The sequence below is a fragment of the Rattus norvegicus genome, chromosome 4 (genome assembly GCF_036323735.1).
Source record: "Rattus norvegicus strain BN/NHsdMcwi chromosome 4, GRCr8, whole genome shotgun sequence".
Lineage (NCBI taxonomy): Eukaryota > Metazoa > Chordata > Mammalia > Rodentia > Muridae > Rattus > Rattus norvegicus.
This window is the reverse complement of record NC_086022.1, coordinates 72,779,432-72,785,363: the sequence shown is the minus strand read 5'-3', so window position 1 is coordinate 72,785,363 and position 5,932 is coordinate 72,779,432.

Below are 5,932 nucleotides of genomic sequence, written 5' to 3'. Positions count from 1 at the left end.
TCTCTTCCCTGCCAAGGGTATTCTTGTTCCCCTTTTAAAGGAGTGAAGCCTTCACATTTTGATCATCCATCTTGAGTTTCATTTGTTCTAGGCATCTAGGGTAATTCAAGCATTTGGGCTAATAGCCACTTATCAATGAGTGCATACCATGTGTGTTTTTCTGTGATTGGGTTACCTCACTCAGGATGATATTTTCCAGTTCCAACCATTTGCCTACGAATTTCATAAAGTCATTGTTTTTGATAGCTGAGTAATATTCCATTGTGTAGATGTACCACATTTTCTGAATCCATTTCTCTGTTGAAGGGCATCTGGGTTCTTTCCAGCTTCTGGCTATTATAAATAAGGCTGCAATGAACATAGTGGAGCACATGTCTTTTTTATATGTTGGGGCATCTTTTGGATATATGCCCAAGAGAGGTATAGCTGGATCCTCAGGCAGTTCAATGTCCAATTTTCTGAGGGCATTTGTTTTTGTAGTGGTCAACACTCTGAATGCAGTAAGACAGAATTTTTTAGCATATTGGATTTGCATTTCCCCGATGACCAAAATGCTAAACCTTCTTTTATATTCTTATGGATGTTTATATTTCATCTCTTGAGAATTTCCATACAGTTATTGCCATTCTAGGTTTCTAAATTCCTCTTGTATTTATGTAGTAATCCTCAGCATCATATGTAGAGCTAGTAGATATTTGCTCCCATTATATGGGATCTTCTCTTGGTAAACTGTTTCCTTTGAGGAGCAGATTTTCATGCAATTCTTTTTTTTCAGATCTTGATTTTATTTCTGGAACTATTGGAATCTATAAGTCCTTACCCATACCTTCACACTGAAGCTAAGTAACAATAGTTCAAACTTACATAGTGGAGTTTTGAACTATGTAAAACTCCACTATGTAACTTTTGATAAAGTTTTTGACTTGATTTTTGCATTTTATTGAATATTTTATTTACATTTCAGATATCAATCACTTTCCTGGTTTTCCCTCTGCAAACCCACTATCCTCTCCCCCTCCCCCTACTTCTATGAGGGTGATTCCCCCTACCCACCAAACCACTCCCTCCTCTCCACCCTGATATTTCCCTACACTGGGGGGGGTGACTAGCCTTGACAGGACCAAGGGCTTCCCCCCATTGATGCCAGATAAGGCCATCCTCTGCTACATATGCAGGTGGAGCCATGTGTACTATTTGGTTCATGGTTTCGTCCCTGGGAGGTCTCGGGGGTCTGATTGTTTGATATTGTTGTTCTTCCAATGGGGTTGCAAACTCCTTCAGCTCCTTAATTCCTTTCCCTAACTCCACCATTGGAGGCCCCATGCTCAGTCCGATGGTTGGCTGCAAGAATCCACATGTGTATTTGTCAGGCTCTGGTAGCCTCTCAGGAGATAGCTATATTGGGCTCCTGTCAGCAAGCACTTCTTGGCAATAATGTCTGTGTTTGGTGTCTTTACACGGGATGGATCCCTAGCTGGAGCAGTCTCTGGATGGCATTTCCTTCAGTCTCTGTTCCACACTTTGTTCCCTTATTTCCTTTACAGAAGAGCCATTCTGGTTAAAAATTTGGAGATGAGTGGGTAGCCCCTTCCTTCAATCAGGGGCCTCGTTTAAACTCTGGATATGGTCTCTATAGTTTCTTCCATACTTTTGTTGGGTATTTCAGCTAATGTCATCCCAGTTGGGTCCTTTCCAGGCCTGTTGTTTTCCTGGCATCTGAGACCTTTCAGTTCCCCATCCCCCATTGCTGCACACCTCTGTTCAATTTCCTGACCCGCTGTCTATCATCTTGATCTCCTCCCATATCTGATCTTGCCCCCCCTTCCCTCTCCCTCTCCTCTCTTCTTCCCAAGTCCCCCCAACCCTCTACTTCCTGTGAGCATTTTGTTCCCCTTTCTAAGAAGGACTGAAGCATCCACATTTTGGTCTTCCTTCTTCTTGAGCTTCATATGGTCTGTGAGTTGTATCATGGGTATTCCGAGCTTTTTTGCCTAATAACCACTTATCAGTGAGTGCATGCCATGTGTCTTCTTTTGTGACTTGGTTACCTCACTGAGGATGATGTTTTCGAATTTCCTCCATTTGCCTACAAATTTCGTAAAGTCGTGATTTTTAATAGCTGTGTAGTACTCCATTGTGTAAATGTACCACATTTTCTATATCCATTCCTCTGTTGAGGTACATCTGGGTTGTTTCTAGCCTCTAGCTATTATAAATAAGGCTGCTATGAATTGAATTGATTTTTTTACAGGGCAAGTGCCATTTTTTTCCGTGAGTATCCAGCTTTCCCAGCATCATTTGTTAACCAGGCTGTCTGTTCACCAGTGTATGCTTTGGCATCTTGTCAAACATCAGGTGGCTATAGCTTTGTAGGACTCTTTATGCACCCCCTATTCTCTTCCATGTGTTGTTTTACATGTGTTGTTGTCTGGGTACTATATAGCTTCAGCTAGTATGACTATGTGGTAATACTTTGAGATCAAGCATTGTGATACCTCCTGCGTTATTCTGTTTCTCGGGACTGCTTTGACTATTCTATAAAGAATGTCATTGGAATTATAATATAAGTTGCATTGAATTCATGAATTGCTTCTGGTAATAGGGCTAGTTTCATAATATTCATTCTGCTAGTTCCCAAACATGGAAGTTCTTTCTATCTTCTAATACTTTTTTCTTAAACTTTTGAATATTTTATTACATTTTACTTCTTTGATTATGCTTATTTCTAGGTATTTTTGAAAACTTTTGTGAATGGAATATGAAGAATTTGGTCAAGGGGAAGAGGAACAAAAATAGTGAGATTCAGGATATTATGTTGGATACCAGTTATGTTAGAAGGGCACAGTAAGGAAATTTTTTAAGATCTCAAACTGTTTACAGATAAATAGTAAGAATTCTGAGAATTTAATAAGTTTTCTATCCAATAAGAATGTGCACCAGGAAGCCATAATAATCTCATTTACAACCTGTAATGCTTTAATGGTAGATACAATTGCTCTCATTCAAGAGGGTAACCACTAGCAACAGGAGCTATCTGCTAGCTGTGATATTTAATTGGCCATGTCACTTTTCATGTTCCCAAATAAGTCCTGAATTGTTCTATGTGTTTCTTGAACAAAAAGGAGTTGACATTTACTTTTAAGATACTTTTCAGTAAAAGGACTAGACAGAATCTCTTTTGTCTCCCCAGAAAGTTTCAAATTCTTCTATCTAATGTTAAATTTCAGCTGTATATGATTTAGGTAATTCCTATAAAGCTTGAACTGAAATAAAGAGGAATGCATCAACTTTCTTTCATTTATTAGAAATCCCATTAACTGACCTTTAGTTTGAGAGAAAGTCGATATGTCACCGGGTTTGTTAGGGACCAAGATTGTTTCTTGCTTTGACTCAAAAGGCCCTTAAAAGTTAAGAATGAGGGGTTGGGGATTTAGCTCAGTGGTAGAGCACTTGCCTAGCAAGTGCAAGGCCCTGGGTTCGGTCCCCAGCTCCGAAAAAAAGAAAAAAGAAGAAAAAGAAAAAAAAGTTAAGAATGAGTTTTTGCAACATGTGCAGCCTTTGGTTTGAGGAATCACTCTGAGAAGATCAATCTTAACAGTGTCCACTTTACAAGAATAGTTCACTATGAAAAGGTTGAATCAACCTTTAGAACTTGGGGGATATACATGAAATCTCAGCTAGTCTTTTAGCTTAATGATCAGGTATATTGTTGAGTTTCACATATGAATATAAAAGAGTTAGTTTATGTAAAAGGCATAATCAGAAGATTTAATTGTAAAAGTATGTGGTTTGGAGATGCAAGGCAGCTAATATTACAATGTGTGGCCCATACATTTCTATTCTTTATTTATTTTCTATCCAGGGAGAGTAGATTTATTATGAAAACTGGTATAGAAAATAGACCCAGAATTGATAAAATTTCTAGCAATAGATGTCTTTCTTTCATCTTCTGAATTTAGAGAAACTTGTTAAATATTGAATGAGATCCTCTTTTTTAAAAAAACTAACCTGGATTTTTCTAAAATGGAACTGAGTAATTTTTTTGAGCTAAATGAACATTTATATCATGAACATTTGACCAATGTTCATGTTATTTTTAGACCATAGTCTGGTAAAGAATCTATTTAAGGTTTAGTTTAAAGATTAGTTTGAATGGAAATATCTCTTCTTTTTTGGGTTTGAGCTTAAAGATTAACTATACTCCAGACCTCATGTCCGGGGGTGTTGTGAACACAATATGAACTCCATGATTCTTTTGGTGGATTTTTTTGGTTCTGCATTTGTTTGTTTGTTTGATTGATTGATTTGGAACATTTTGTCTTTTTGTTGATTTTTTTGTCTTGTGGAATTATTTTGAAAGAGAGAGATAAAAAGCTTAAGTTGGGGTGGGTAGGAAGGTAAGAAGAATCTGGAGGACCTGGGAAAGGAAACATGAGAATATGATATATGTAAGAAATTTAAATTAAAAAATGTTCTAACAAATTATAGGTTATAAGGGAACTACTAGAATCAATGAATTCATCATTAGGTCCTAACCAACAAAGATTGGTTAGTAATTAGAGCTGATTGTAGGCTATCTTGAAGCCCCTATCACTGTAATGTTCTTTATTCTGGGGAAGGGGAGTATGGAGGCTACTCAGAAACTGAACCAGAGAAGTGTTATGTCAGTTAGGCTCTTGGTAACTTCACAAGGGAGTGAGTTGTTAATATCAACTAAAGCTCCTTTAGTCCATCAGAGATGCAACACTGAGAAGAAAGTATCAAAATATGAGGAATCAGACTATTATTTACATCCCACTAGAGAGAAAAATGCTAAGCACTTCATATCAGGAGTGAGATAGGGACAATAGAAGAGAAAAAGAATATCAGTAACATCATGATTTTGTAAGTGAGACAGACCTCAATATAAGTTCACCTGTACAGTCTCTATACAAAGAAGCATTGCCTAATTATTGATTTGTAGATATTTAATGAGAAAATTTATGTGTTGCTACAGCACAGATAACACATATTCCTGTCCCAATTCCCATAAAAAAGTAGCAACATGGGATAAAGGCTGAAAGAAACCTTCCTGAAAAGTACTGCTTAAACAAAACAAGTACTTTCTTACATGTTTGCAAAGTGAACAGAATAGCAAAGGAGATGATGTTATGGTGGGAAATGAAAGATATGCTGTGGAATTAGATGGGAGTCAGAAGGCACAAGACATTTAGATCATTGTAGAAAATAAGATTATATCTGCTAATAGCAAGTGGGCACCATTAAAATATTTAAGTCAGAGGGAAAAACATATGGCATGAGCATATATATTGGTAATTCATTGACATGTAGATTATTGCTGAAGATAACTGAGTTTTACCAACTTATTTTACTATAAGAAAGAAAATCATGGACTGGAGAGATGTTTCTGGGGTTAAGAGAACTTGTCGTTTTTGCAGAGGAGCCAGTGTGACCACATGACTGCTCATAGCCACCCGCAATTCTAGTTTCTGGCAATCTGATAGCCTCTTCTGACTTCTCTAGGAACTAGCCACATACTTAATACATACATATAAGTGCAGGCAATACACTTATGCATACATAGATAGATAGATAGATAGATAGGTAGATGGACAGACAGACAGACAGACAGACAGACAGATAGATAGAACATCTGTAAAAGAAAAAGTAAAAGAAAGTATACTGAGTAATTGCCTTTCAACCAGAATCCTTCATGGTTGCCTTACTACTGGAATCGTTGACTAAGGAAAAAACAGTGTCAGAGCAGTCATGAAACTATCTGGAGACTAAGCCACATTTCCTGTGCACCAAATTTTCATCTTCTTATTAGTGATAAAATAAAATAATAAAATGACAGATCTAGGAAACAGATACTGTATAAACCATCTCTGTATTTTTATGCAATTGAAAAAGCCACAATGACTCAAATGAT